Here is a 15,184-nt window from a genome sequence, read left to right as displayed (position 1 = left end):
TGTATCACTGAGTCGCTGTTAAAGGTCAGAGGTCAGCCACACTTTCATGTTCTCAGAAATGACTCAGCTTTATAGGTTTTAAATGGTTCCATTTGGGAGGATGAGACATTTTAATTAAAGAATGCAGATTGTGTCAGAAAAATTAATCCATTAAGAACGGATCCAGACTGGAAGAGCTGGAAACGACTGGAGCCTTTTTTCCATCAGTGAGCTTTTCCAACACGACCAATGATCGATCATTGATCATTGTTCAGTGTGTTCTGTGTCTAAAGCTTCATACAGATCAGTGTGATCTAACAGTGATGCTACAGTAACTACAGTAAATGTTTCAGAGGAACTGACTGACAGTCTGACAGCTGCCTCATTATAAATCCGTGACATCATCGCTGTCTCCGTCCTTACAGCCTGTTGACGAGTGAATGACTGTAAAAGCTTCATGTTACGTACAAAAATAACAAACTAATGTCTAACTGGGATTTCAGTGCTCATAGAAACATAAACGTCTGCAGATGAATTTGCTCCTCTGATTGCTTTGCAGCAACTTTATGAATGAGGAAATGAATGGGAGTGTCAGACAGGTGGTTCATGTGCAGCAGGAAGGGGAGGAGTCAGAGAGACACTCAGAGTTTGTTGGATAAAACCTGCCAGGTTAGGGTCACTGAGTTTGTTACCATCACAACTTTCCTCATTGTAGGGTTACAAACCCAGAGTTTTTAGCTAAACCTGCTTCCTGGAACAGGGCCAGGATCACAGTTTCCCACTGATCACAACAGCACGCATGTTACAGGAGTACTTCATTGGCTGGATCGTCATTATTCTTTGGGCTATTGATGTCATAGTGGCAGTCCAAGCACCAAAAGGCCACTTGAAGGAATCTGAAAAGTGGTGAAAAGACTAAAGTCTGCAATGTCCAATACTTTTAACACTTTATTGATCATTTAAAGCTTAAAAACATTTTCAAAAACCTGAGTGCATGATCAAAAGATAAAAATAAGCCCCAAAAGACAAAAAAAAGCATTCAAAAACATGGCATAACCTTTAGAACCAACAACCACACACGGCTGAAAAACTGTGTGGCTTCCTCCTGGCTCTAATTCCCTACACGCCTGCCCCTAAAACCTTCCTTAAAAAGGCAACCTACAAATCGAAAACCCGCGCCCCCTGGTGCCCAAGTGACGCTACTACAAAAACAAACAATGGAACACATCAAAATTGGCGATAACAGATGTTGTTTTGGTATCAAAATGCATCTTTTCCATGCTCTTTCCATTATAAGTACCCAAAGGTAAGTTTGTTGTGCAGTGTAGTGAGTCAGCTCATAAACAATACAAACATGATTTAAAAAGCTCAGACACAACATGCATTGACGTGCGGTGAGGTTTGTGACGGGTGAGGCACTGACTCGACTGGAATTGGATGTTCACATATATGAAACCAAAATAGAAGCTTATATTTCAATTTTAATTATGCTGATGATTAGTTGTGCTTTAATCAACTCCATACTGTTCAACAATGATGGCAAGAAAAAAAAATATTTTATGTAAGGTCAAACTATTTTTATTTTTTTTTGGGGGGGGGGGGGGTCTCTTTTTAAATAAATAAATAACATGTATTATCTTACCTTTATTTGACGTCCATTTGAAGTCCATGTGCCTATCATTATCCCTATGGGACAGCACTGTTGCAGCACTGCCTCCTACCGTTGCGGCACGGTACTTTCTGCCTCACCCTGTGTATTTTCACCGTGCATTTATGACCGATTACAAAGAAAAAACATGTCACACACATTTATTCAATATTTGCCCCAGCCGCCTGCTTAATTTATTGTATGTGACACAGCGCCACCAGAGGGGAGCCACAGCACTGCACTGGCTCACCCCGCATTTGTTTGAAGAGGCAATACATAAATCCCGCCATTTTGACAATTAAAGTTTTGCCCGTCAGGCTGCAGCTGAAGAATTAGATTTGATCAATCAAATGTAAAATTAGGATACAGCTTCATCTGATAGAGATTCAAGTTGTGTAAATGATGACAGCAGACATGATAATAGAAATTATACATTTTATAACAAACTTTTATTCTGTCTATGATGATGTCAGAGTGGGTCAGGCTGATTAAAGTGACTCGTCATGCTCCACACTGACACGTGCGATCCTCCATCCATCGGAATAAAATGGAGGCTCTGCTCTTTATTTACCTGTTGCCATGGTGACTCCTGGTATCAGAGTTCCATTGATGATGCTTTCTTTTCTTACTCACACACGTGCTGAATCAGCTGATCTGTTAGGGGAAACTCAGAATTGCCGATCTCAGAGTTGGTCAACTCAGTCTGTTTTTAAACTCAGTTTGTTGAATCTGCTTGCTAGAATAGCACTCTCGAATTTAGCAAACACCTAAGGAAGATGTTGGAAAGATTTGAATCCATAGGAGTCAACCAAGAGCATGAAGATGTCTCAGGAGTCAAGAGAGAGCAACACAGACCTCTTTGACTGGGGTGATCAGTCAGAAATCCCCCTTGAATGGGGTGATGTGCCAGAGATCCTCCTTGACCCTCAAATCGACAGCCATTACTGGGGTTTTAGGCAAAATGTATCAGTTGACACTGACGCCGACCCTCTTGGCAGTAAGGATCCGCCTGAATCCCTCAGAATTGTATCTGAACACCATGTGCAGGAGGAGATACGTCAGGTGGACGAATCTAGATTCAGCAACATGTCCAGCAAGCTCCAAGTCGCAGAGACAAGAATCCAAGAGCTGCAAGCAATGCTGAAGGAAGCAAGAGCCGTGGTGAAAGAGAAGGATGCGAAATGCGCAGAGTTGAAATGCAAGCTCCAAGGCATGGAGAAGAAAAATGAAGGCTTGGAAGAAAAGTTTAATGAAGTCCTGAAGAAAAACACACAGCTGCTATTAGATCAGGAACAACAGGGCGCAAAATGTGCAAACATGGAATCCAAGCTCCAAGAGGTGGAAGGCAAAAATGAAAGCCTGCAAGAAAAGCTTGATCTATCCTTGGGGAAGAAAGAAACAATACTGCAAGAGAAGAGAGCTCTGAAAATGAAACACTCAGAAGTCAAATCAAGACTTGAAGACAGCGAAAAGAGGCACAGGGTGGTGCAGGTCAAATTAGAGGATATGAGGAAACAAAATAAAAGCTTATATGGGTTGCTTCACAAAGCCCACCAAAGCAATGCAGATGTGCTTAAACAAATGGAAGCCAAGCAAAGAGCAATTCTCCAGACGATGGAAGAAAAGCAGACAAAAATGCAGTGCAAGCTCAATGAAAGCGAGGAAGAATACGCACAAGTGCTGAAGGAGAAAGAAGAACTCTCCAAATCACAGAGACAGCTGCAAGATTGTCTCCAAGACTCTGAAGAGCTTCATAAGAATGCCCAGTACAAAACCAAACAACAGGAGGAGATGCTTAAAGACATGCAGGAAGCACAGAAATTGCTGGACAAGAAGTACAAAGAACTGAAAGAAAGCCACGCAGAAAAGCAAGAAAAAACTGCAGAACTCAATATAAGGTTCAAGAAACTTGAAGAGCAGAAGGCAGAATGTGTCAGCGATCTGCATAAGATCATACTGCAGCACAAAGATCTGCACGAGCGCTGCTTGAAAAAGAAAAAGCGCTTCAAGTTTTTCCAGAGGAATTTTGCTGCCTCTTGACCTTAAACAAAGCTCACCTCGTCTGCCACCATCTGAATCCATCTCCTTGACTTTGACCTCTCCTCTGTGCCTTTCTTTCTTTCTTTCTTTCTTTCTTCTCACTCCCTCCTTTTTTGGGGGGGGGGGGGATTTAATTGGATACTCTAAATTTTAGGATAATAATAATAAAGGCAATCTTATTGTAATTTAGCTTAATTGGACACTCTAAATTTAAGGCCGTGCAAAACCCTACCACCACCTCCTCGCGGTGCCGGCTGGTAACAGTGGTCTCAAACCCTGGCTAACGGTGGAGGTCATACCTGTCAAGTTTTGTATTTAAAAATAGGGGAAATTTTCCGCCGCTGCACAGCAAATTTAATGTTCAAAGTGTCTATATTGGTCGACTCTAGACCGAGTTAAAATAACACTTTTGAAAGTGTTAAACAGTTAACGCTGTGATAGAGTTGAAACAACACACCCAATAGTTGAAATCTAACACACATCAGTGTTAGATTCAATGAAGCCAGATGACACACATTAATTAGTTAAACTGCAGTATTGCCTTAAAGACATTAAGGCCTGGATGACCTCTAATTTCCTGCTTCTAAATTCAGATAAAACTGAAATTCTTGTACTCGGACCCACAAATCTTAGAAACATGGTGTCAAACCAGATACTTACTCTGGATGGCATTACTTTGGCCTCCAGTAACACTGTGAGAAATCTTGGAGTCATTTTTGACCAGGATATGTCCTTCAATGCACATATTAAACAAATATGTAGGACCGCTTTTTTGCGTTTGCGCAATATTTCTAAAATTAGAAACATCCTTTCTCAGACTGATGCTGAAAAGTCAATTCATGCATTTTGTAATTGACACCGAATTGTCTTGGAGTGGCCACAGGAGGCGGTGTGTGTGGTGGAGAGGAGGTGAAGGACCAGCAAAAGGGAATTCGGTTTTATGGCCCTCACCTGCTTTCTGTTGGCATGCGTTGCCTCATTTTCGTTTGTTTGGTGTGGCGTGGTGTCCGGTTTCCCCGTGGCTTCTTTTTCCTTGTTGGATGTTTGCTTGGTGAGTTGTCGGTTTGAATTTTTATCTTCGTTTCCTCTGAATTGTATGGATTGTATTTAAGGATTTTATTGTTTATTATTAGTCTTAAGGTGACGGGCAGCCTTATAGATGATCCGTAATATAGCACCCCTCGGTGACGGAACGAGGTACGTTTGCCTTCTGTGATTTAGTTGTTGTGATAATTGTAAGTTTCCTGTTGATGATGTATTGTAAATAAATTGGTTTTTTTTGTATCTGTTTTTAAGTTTTCACGGTGCACAATGAAGTGGAAATAAAGAGTTGAAGCACCTGTCGAGACTCCCGTTTATTGACCCAGGGGCAGCTACAGTGAAAACTCGACCATCGGAAGAGTAAGGCTTCAGCTAAGAAAATCAACGTTATTGCACAAGTATTTGATAACGGCGGTCCGGCCCAGTGTACGCCCCTTTCGCGCACCGGCGAGCTCAGCCAATGGACGGTATTTGTTACGCTTCTAGTTCAAGCGAACTGGGTAGCGATACATAAGAGACTGGTGATAAAGCCTATGATTAAGTGCTTAATGTTTAGGGTTTGAATGTGTTTTATAATGTATTCCTTTTCTCCTTTTTGGGGTTGAAGGGTAAAGTTATATTGATTAAAATATTTGTAGTTTATTGTTGTGGTTTAATGTCGAATTTTAGTATTGTTTGGTGAATTTGGAAATTGTAAACTAAAGGGTAAATGAGGTAAAATGTCAAGTTTTAGATAATAGTGCCGACCAACCAAGCAGGTCCAGCTCCCGTCAAAGAGCTTTGACCGAGAAGGGTCAGGAGCTGCGTAGAGAGAGGGCCGACCAACATGAAAGGTCTTTTATGAAGGTATATGATGTGTGGAAACAAAAAGCTCGAGATTCCAGGACGAAATTGAAGCGATTTTGTACAGTGAATGACCTTAATGTAATCCAGCAGAATTTAAAAAAATAATTATGATTTAGTATGTCAGTCCTATGAGCCCATCAGGCGTAACTGCACTGCCACACCAGACATTATTAAGAAAATGGATGCTTGTGTTTCTCTCACCGCCGAAATTGGCGAACTTGTAGTTAAAAGAAAGGAAACTATTGAAGAAGTTTTTAATGATGAATTGGAGAAAGAACGAGTGAGGATGACCCTAAATAAAGGGGAGTATGGGTCCATTTTTGGAGGTACAGATACAGAGACTGTGATTTCTGAAATGTCGGTAGCTTGTCCTCCTTCCTCCCATTCAGTGGTTTCAAGTAAATTAGCAGAGGCTGAGGCAGAGTTCGCTGTTAAGGTGGAACAGGCAAAGGCGGTGAGAAAAATTCAAGCTCAACAAATGAAAATGTGCAAATTGGAGAATGAATGGAAATTAGAAGAAGCGAAGATGCTGGCTGAAATTAAACAGAAGGAAGTTGAAATGCGTTTCAAACAAGAGGAGGAGAAGCTGCGGTTAAAACAAATAGAAGCAGAAAATGATGTGGAGGTGGCAGTGGCGCGTTTGAGGGCTTATAGGGATTTAGAAGACGGTTTGAGGAATCAGGGAGAAAAGGGTGATCAAGGAGATATCCGGTCTAGTCACCAAGGGAAGGATATCGGGGATCCATCAAATTCAGGGGTTGTACCGCTTCAATCTCAACAGACATTAATCGGAGTTAAAAATCAGGAGACAGCTGACTTAGCTCAAGCCATTGCGGGTTCCTTGAGCATGTGTCACCTGTCTCCCCCCGACTTGGCAAACTTTTCCGGGGACCCCTTGAAATTTATTGACTGGAAGATCTCCTTTATGACTCTTATTGGTAAGAAACCCCTCCCAGTCTGTGAAAAAATGTTATATTTGAAACATTACCTTGTAGGGGAGGCACGCAAGGCTGTGGAGGGATTTTTTTATAGAAATTCTGAGGATGCCTATCACAGTGCTTGGACATTGTTAGAGGAGAGATATGGAAATCCATTTATCGTCCAGAGAGCTCTCCGAGAAAGGCTTATGAAATGGCCTAGGATCAGTGAAAATGATCCCTTGGCCCTTAGAGATTTTGTGGATTTTTTAAAGGGGTGTGCTGAGGCTATGCCTTATGTCAAGGGATTGGACATTTTGAACGATTGTGAGGAAAATCATAAATTGCTTAAGAAGTTACCGGAGTGGATTGTACGTAAATGGGGTAGGTTTGTTGTTGATGAGTTAGATGCATCCGGTAATTATCCAGGCTTTTTGCACTTTGTGGATTTCCTGCAAAAGGAGGTCTGTATTGTATGCAATCCTATTGTTTCCCCTTTCTTATTGAACTCTAAGGCAGTGGAAGATAAGTCAAAGCGAGTCAGTACCTTTAATACGAGCTCTCAAAGTGATGCCCCCCCTTTTGAAACAAATGTAACAAATGGTTCTAAATCAAGAATATCTTGTTTGGTTTGTGAAAATGAAATGCACGGTGTAGCAAGATGTCCCATCTTCGCAGAGAAAACAATTGATGATAAGAGAACCTTTATTCGAGAGAACCGACTCTGTTTTGGTTGTTTGTGGGGGGGGCACGTTATGAGGAATTGCAGGAGGCGGCACACGTGTGCTACTTGTGGACGGCGTCATCCAACCTGTTTGCATAGCGAGAGTGACAATTCGTCTGCCACAGCACTGGAGCCACACCTCTCTCCGGGGGTGGATGACGCCGGTCAGGAGGTACGTAGTGTATCGTCTCATGCTGTGACTAAGGACCTTCCTTCCACATCTAATATCGTGCCAGTGTTCCTGTCATCGGTGGAAGAACCACGTAGGGAGGTGCTCACTTATGCCTTACTTGACCCACAGAGTGATACAACCTTTATCTTGGAGGATTTAGTTAGCAAGTTACATGTAAATATGCAACCAGTACAATTAAAACTGAGCACAATGACAGCTGTTGACACCGTGATTAAAAGTGGGATTTCACATGGTTTGCAAATTAGAGGAGTTCATTCCGAAGCCTATACTAAATTGCCTAAGGTTTATTCGAGGGATTTTATTCCGGTGGATAGATCTCATATTCCAACTGATAGTACCGCTCTGCAGTGGCCTCATTTGAAGCATTTGGCCGGTAAGCTGTTGCCATTGCAAGAATGTGAAGTTGGATTGCTTGTGGGTTATGATTGTACATCAGCATTGGTACCGTTAGAGGTTGTTAGAGGGGGTGAGAACGAACCCTTCGCGCAAAGAACGGTACTCGGATGGAGTATAACCGGGTCCTCCAACCCACATTTCGATCGGCAAGGAAATCAGAGCTTTGTGCATCGAGTTACGGCAAGAGAGGTGTTCGCACCACCCGGTAGTGATATTCTTAAGGTTCTTGAGTCAGACTTTAATGAGAAGTCCTATAAAGATCAGTGCGTTTCTCAGGAGGATATGCCTTTTATACAACTTCTCCGTGATAATATATGGCAAAGAGAGGATGGACATTATGAGCTCCCCCTGCCCTTTAAGAGTAATATACCCCCCATATTGCCAAATAATAAGGGCGTAGCTATTGCTCGTTTACAGCATTTGAAGAGGAAACTAAGGGCTAATCAGCAGTATTATGATCATTATCAGACCTTTATGGAGGAAATCCTCAAAAGGGGTAATGCAGAGTTAGCCCCCCACTATGTGAGGGAGAAGTCGCGTGGTATATACCGCATCATGGTATATACCACTCGCAGAATCTGGAGAAGTTGAGGGTGGTTTTTGATTGCTCAGCAAGGTTTCGGGGAGTTTCATTAAATGATGTTCTATTGACTGGTCCTGACTTGATTAACTCTTTGATAGGAGTCCTTTGTCACTTTCGGAAGGAAAATGTAGCTGTGGTATGCGACATCGAAAGAATGTTTCATCAATTCTTTGTTCCCCCGGCAGCACGGAACTATTTGAGGTTCCTGTGGTGGGGTGGTGCAGATCTGGAAGCGGAACCGCAAGAATATCAGATGACAGTTCACCCCTTTGGCGCTACTTCATCCCCTGGGTGCGCTAATTTTGGCCTCAAGTATCTGGCCCAGAAACATAAGGTGGATTATCCTTTGGCATCGGCTTTCATTGAGAAGAATTTTTATGTAGATGACGGCCTAACTAGTGTTTCTTCTGTTAAGGATGCAGAGGATTTGATTATAGAAGCACGGGAGTTATGTAAGAAAGGGGGCCTACGTCTGCATAAATTTAACTCAAACAGATTGGAGGTACTGGATTGTGTTGACGCTTCTGAGAGAGCGACGAAGGCTGGAAGCTTGCATCTTGGTTTAGATGAGCCGTTAATAGGACGTGCTTTGGGCATCCAGTGGTCAATAGAACAAGATAGTTTTAGTTTTGATGTAAACCTTAAGAATCAGCCTTCTAGTCGTCGTGGCATTCTCTCAGTTATCGCCTCTATATACGATCCGCTCGGGTTTATTTCCCCCGTTACCTTATGCGGAAAGCGTATTCTGCAGGATTTGTGTCGACAGGGTGCTGGATGGGATGAGCCTCTTCCTGAGGACTTAGGCTCTCGATGGGAGGAGTGGAAAGGGGACTTGCCCAAATTGCAAGAAATTATAATACCCAGATGTTATCATCCGCCAGATTTGAAATCTATTGTTCGGATAGAGTTGCATCATTTTTCAGACGCCAGTAGCGTCGGTTATGGCGCATGTTCATATGTGAGGTACATTAATAACGACAGAGAGGTTTACTGTAGCCTAGTGATGGCTAAAGCAAGAGTAGCACCCACGAAGCTCCTGAGTATACCTAGAATGGAGCTTTCTGCTGCTGTGGTTTCCGCCAGAATGAGTGCCATGTTGAGGGTTGAACTGGAAATGAAAATCGATGAGGAATTTTTTTGGACAGATTCCCAAGTGGTATTGGCCTATATTAATAATGACGTGAGAAGGTTTCATGTATTTGTGGCAAATAGACTCCAAGTAATAAAGGGAGAAACAAACTGTAGCCAGTGGCATTTTGTTGATACATCTGAAAATCCAGCTGATCATGCCTCCAGGGGTTTAAATGCTTCTGGCCTTTTATCAACTAACTGGATGATTGGACCAAGTTTTTTGTGGCAGCATGAGCTGAAGTTAACATCCCCTCCTTCCGCTGTGCTGTTGGTGCGTGATCCAGAAGTGAGGGCAGCACAAGTGAATGTGGCGATTACAAGCGATTGCGATGATATGCTTGATAGGTTGAGCCGATTTTCCTCTTGGATACGGCTCCTTAAGGTGGTGGCGAGAATCAGGAGGATGACATCCAGACAAAGGCATGATAGTGATCACATTACGGTAGAGGAAATTGAGAGCGCGACGGAAGTGGTAGTTAGACTTGTCCAGCAACAAGCCTTCTCCGAAGAGAGAAGAACGTTGGAGAAGGGGGATAGTCTTCCCCACTCCAGTCCCCTTTTTCGTTTCAATCCTATTTTGGATAAGGGAATTCTTAGGGTTGGTGGGAGGTTGAGGCAGTCATCTCTCAGTCAAGGGCTGAAACACCCAATTATTCTTCCTAAGAGTTCACACATTACCGAGCTTGTGCTTCTTCATTTTCATGAGAGGATTTGTCACCAAGGTCGAAGCCAGACTCAAATGGAACTTCGAGCAAATGGGTTTTGGGTCATTGGTGGGAGTAAATCCACTGCTAGGTTGATACATCATTGCGTGACTTGTAGGAAGCTTCGACGTCCGGCAGAGGAGCAGCAGATGGCTGAGCTCCCGGAGGCACGGGTGGAGGCCTCAGCACCATTCACATATTGTGGGATGGACGTGTTTGGTCCCTTTATTATTAAAAGGGCACGCACGGAACACAAGAGGTACGGATTGATTTTTACTTGTCTTTCCTCAAGGGCTATTCACATTGAGACGTTGGAAGATTTGTCAACGGATGCGTTTATAAACGCTTTAAGATGTTTTATCAGCCTCAGGGGGGCTGTACGTCAGCTTTATTGTGATCATGGCACAAATTTTGTTGGGGCTAGGAACGAGTTTAAGAAGGCTTTGAAACAGTGTGATCCCAAGAAATTGGAGGCTTATCTGGCAAATAAACAGTGTGAATTCATTTTTAGTGCGCCAGCGGCGAGTCATGCGGGTGGCGTTTGTGAGCGGCAAATTCGAACCGTGCGGAATGTTTTGAATGCCACGCTTTGTGTCTGTCCAGGTAGGCTCGATGATTTCTCACTTCGAACACTCTTTTATGAGGCTATGGCTATAGTGAATAGCCGCCCCTTGAATGTGGACGGTATCAATGATCAAAGATCATTGGAACCTTTGACACCTAATCATCTTATTTTGATGAAGTCTCAGATTGCCCTTCCTCCTGCTGGGAAATTTGTAAGAGAGGATGTATATGCAACGAAACGATGGCGACGAGTGCAATACTTGACTGAGCAGTTTTGGGGACGCTGGAAGAGGGAATATTTATTGAATATTTCCCTGCGTCAGAAATGGCATAAGCCTCGGTGCAACCTTAAAACAAACGACATTGTCATCGTCATTGAGGATACACTTCCGAGGAATCAGTGGCAGTTGGGGCGAGTGGTGGAGACCATTCAAGGAACTGATAAGTTGGTTCGTAGGGTTAGGGTTCAAGTCACAGATCGGAGGCTGCATGGGAAATCGGACCCCCCTTTTAGGACCGTCATCCTTGAGAGACCCATCCAGAAGTTAGTGTTGTTGCTTGGAAATGAATGATTGGAAAATTTGATTCCTTATTTTAGTTGTGAGACAGTTCGGTGTCAGAGTTTTAACTGTTTGTGAATCATGTATAATTCGATTGATTATGAATTTATCGTGGTATGATTGGGGGGAGTGTAATTGACACCGAATTGTCTTGGAGTGGCCACAGGAGGCGGTGTGTGTGGTGGAGAGGAGGTGAAGGACCAGCAAAAGGGAATTAGGTTTTATGGCCCTCACCTGCTTTCTGTTGGCATGCGTTGCCTCATTTTCGTTTGTTTGGTGTGGCGTGGTGTCCGGTTTCCCCGTGGCTTCTTTTTCCTTGTTGGATGTTTGCTTGGTGAGTTGTCGGTTTGAATTTTTATCTTCGTTTCCTCTGAATTGTATGGATTGTATTTAAGGATTTTATTGTTTATTATTAGTCTTAAGGTGACGGGCAGCCTTATAGATGATCCGTAATATAGCACCCCTCGGTGACGGAACGAGGTACGTTTGCCTTCTGTGATTTAGTTGTTGTGATAATTGTAAGTTTCCTGTTGATGATGTATTGTAAATAAATTGTTTTTTTTTGTATCTGTTTTTAAGTTTTCACGGTGCATAATGAAGTGGAAATAAAGAGTTGAAGCACCTGTCGAGACTCCCGTTTATTGACCCAGGGGCAGCTACACATTTATTACTTCTAGGCTGGACTATTGTAATTCATTATTATCAGGCTGTCCTAAAAGCTCCCTGAAAAGCCTTCAGCTGATCCAAAATGCTGCAGCTAGAGTACTGACAGGGACTAGAAAGAGAGCAGATTTCTCCCATATTGACTTCTCTTCATTGGCTCCCTGTTAAATTAAAAATAGAATTTAAAATACTTACATACATACAAGGTCTTGAATAATCAGGCCCCATCTTATCTCAAAGACCTTATAGTCCCATTTCACCCAAATAGAGCACTTCACTCTCAGACTGCTGGCTTGTGGTTCCTAGGATACTTAAGAGTAGAATGGGAGGCAGAGCCTTCAGTTTTCAGGCCCCTCTTCTGTGGAACCAGCTCCCAGTTTGGATTGAGGAGACAGACACCCTCTCTATTTTTAAGATTAGGCTTAAAACCTTCCTTTTTGATCAAGCTTATAGTTAGGGCTGGATCAGGTGACCCTGAACCCTCCCTTAGTTATGCTGCTATAGGCCTAGGCTGCTGGGGGGTTCCCATAATGCACTGTTTCTTTTCATTCACCTTATTTACTTTGTTTACACTCCACTCTGCATTTAATCATTAATTTTTATTCATCTCTGGCTCTCTTCCACAGCATGTCTTTTGTCCTGTCTCTCTCCCCTCAGCCCAACTAGTCGCGGCAGATGACTGCCCCTCCCTGAGCCTGGTTCTGCTGGAGGTTTCTTCCTTTTAAAAAGGAGTTTTTCCTTCCCACTGTCACCAAGTGCTGCTCATAGCGGTTTGTTTTGACTGTTGGGTTTTCTCTGTATTATTGTAGGGTTTTTACCCACAATACAAAGCGCCTTGAGGCGACAGTTGTGATTTGGTGCTATATAACTAAAATTGAATTGAATTTACCTAACACTAGTGTGTAGCGTCAGAAGTTAACACCATCTATGTGTTAATTTAACAGTGAATAAGGTTCAAAATATATTAACTCGATGGAAAGTGTTAAATATAGCTGAGCATAGAAATCTGAATTTTTAAAATACTACTGGTAGTGAATGAATATTCCCATTATTAATCCCCAGATTTACTTCCAAAAACAAAAGATGCCACTTGAATTTACAAAGAAAACCACACAAGTTGCAGTTTGAATCCACTTGTATTCCAAACAAGCACACCACATAGAACAACAGTGGCTTTGCAATAGCTACAACAGAAGTCACACAATATGGCAATGTGGCACAATCTATGTTTTTTCACACATTTCATTAGAAAAGTGCTTGTCATCGGGTCTGTAATAAACCAAGGGCTTAACTGGAAAAACAGAAAATGAATCTGCTCTCTTGTTGATACAGTATGCATTGAAATGATCATCAAAATAAAGAGTGTCCACCCTGCAAGTCAAAATGAAAGCTTGCTCATCATGTACAATGATGTTGGTGACTTTTCTGAAAATAGGAATTTCTGTTTTTGTTCCAGTACAAACAAACATACCAATCTGATATTTGGTTCCATAGTTTTTCACCCAATTAGTGGTTGGCACAGTATGTGCTTACACTAAAAGCAGAACTTAACACCTCACCTCCGTCCAAGCTCTTAATAATTTCTGTCTTCACTGGACCACACTCAAATCTCTGAAAATCAAAATCCTCCCAGTGGTAAGCAAGCTGTCTCTGGTGTTGGTTAACCAGTGCTTTTGTGATAATTTTGAAATTTTTCACTGATCTTTTAAAAAAAAATTATGTTTAGCCTCAAATCTCATACATGAAGGAGTGGACCTATTTTTTTTAATATAAAGTGGATAATGTAGCATGAAATTATGCTTTGAAATCAATCTTTTCTGTCAAAACAAAGATCTAAATAGCTTGCGGTGGTCTTTAATCAAGTGCTTCAAATAGTAAGTCAGACTATTAGTTCCAGTGGGTGAAACAACAATATTCCCAATCTGTATCAAAGAGGAGCAGCAGATTCCAGATTTTGGCACTCTTCTTGTGGCCTTTGGAGGTAGGTGGAAGCAAGTGAAGCAACAGTAGAAAGCTTGACAGGTCACTGTTCCAGCCTAGAGGAAAATCAGGAAAAAAAAACCCAAACACATTCAGATGATACATGACTGATATTTTAAAGAGAAGAGTGAACCAAACTAACCAGACCCACCTGTGTCGTGCTTCGCAGACAAGAGCTCTTCAATGTGTTCATTAGAAATCAGTTTTCTGCACTCTGTCAGGATCCCAGGTTTGAAAAAAGTAGGACATTTTGCCAAAGATCTGCCCGACACCGAAGTCTTGGTCAATCTACAGAAGAATATGCATTTTTATACTATTTCAGGTTAAAAGTGTATACTTTGAGTGACAATTCACTTAATAATAATAAAAAGTTGTCTTACCAAGCCAGTGATGTTAAGGAACTGTGGGAAGACATCCAAGACTGTTGAAGAGCACTGTTGATCTTGAACCAGTGTTTGATGATACTGAAACGTGGCCCTCATCTTCTCTTTGACTGCTGATTCATCAGTTGAATGTTTCAAAAAGGATATCGCTTCATGACACTCCTCACCAAGCAGCTGCTTATCAGTGCAGGGAACCTCTCTCTTTCTCTTTGGACTATCTTGGTAGGCTGTGCTGGTGGAGGAGCTGCAGAGTTGTGCTGAACAGTTTACATTTTAAAAGTATAAATCTGAATATTGACTCTCACCCATGAATTTCAACCATGTTGGCCACAAGAAGGTTTACCGAACGTCTTCTTGTGCTATCCGTCAATGTTCTCAGTTTATCGTATTCATCCAAAATAAACTGGTTTAGCCTGGAGAGCATTTCTCACAGTCTTCAAGATTAAGCATCACAAAGTCAGAAATTTCATCAATCTTCATCAACATTCAATTCAACAAATAACCCACAGTTTAACAGCAAAATATCTTTGTGTGTGATGTTTTACATCATCTGTTACAAAATCTGCACACCTCTTTTGCTGCTTCTCGTTCAGCATGTGTTCTCGTCCCTGTGTTTGTGTGAACTAATAGCCACTAGGAAAGAAGAAGACTAAATTTTAAGATAATAAAAAAGTCAATAGGTGGCCATAGGTGTGAATGTGAGTGTGAATGGTTCACATGGACCAGGGCTCTCTCAGCCCTGTCATAGACTTGTGACAGACTTGTGACTTGTGACCTGTCCAAGGTGCACCCCGCCTCTCGCCCTGGCAGCGGGCATAGGCTCCAGCTGCCC

At 42.2% G+C, this 15,184-nt stretch overlaps 2 long non-coding RNA genes across 2 annotated transcripts; one reads left to right on the top strand and one right to left on the bottom strand.

Moving 5' to 3' along the window:
• Positions 1–4,601: 4,601 nt before the first annotated feature.
• On the top strand, positions 4,602–5,350 carry LOC115799152 (uncharacterized). The gene is made up of 3 exons (XR_004021536.1): positions 4,602–4,718; positions 4,801–4,864; positions 4,964–5,350. It is a non-coding gene; the product is annotated as an uncharacterized LOC115799152 (long non-coding RNA).
• A 7,783-nt stretch (positions 5,351–13,133) lies between these two features.
• LOC115799151 (uncharacterized) lies at positions 13,134–15,184 on the bottom strand. Its single transcript, XR_004021535.1, has 3 exons — positions 14,350–15,184; positions 14,121–14,257; positions 13,134–14,025 (listed from the first exon to the last, which is right to left on the bottom strand). It is a non-coding gene; the product is annotated as an uncharacterized LOC115799151 (long non-coding RNA).

Source organism: Archocentrus centrarchus, chromosome 20 (genome assembly GCF_007364275.1).
Source record: "Archocentrus centrarchus isolate MPI-CPG fArcCen1 chromosome 20, fArcCen1, whole genome shotgun sequence".
Taxonomy (NCBI): Eukaryota; Metazoa; Chordata; class Actinopteri; order Cichliformes; family Cichlidae; genus Archocentrus; species Archocentrus centrarchus.
Note: the sequence above shows the minus strand (reverse complement) of the source record. Positions and strands in the feature narration are given on the sequence as shown.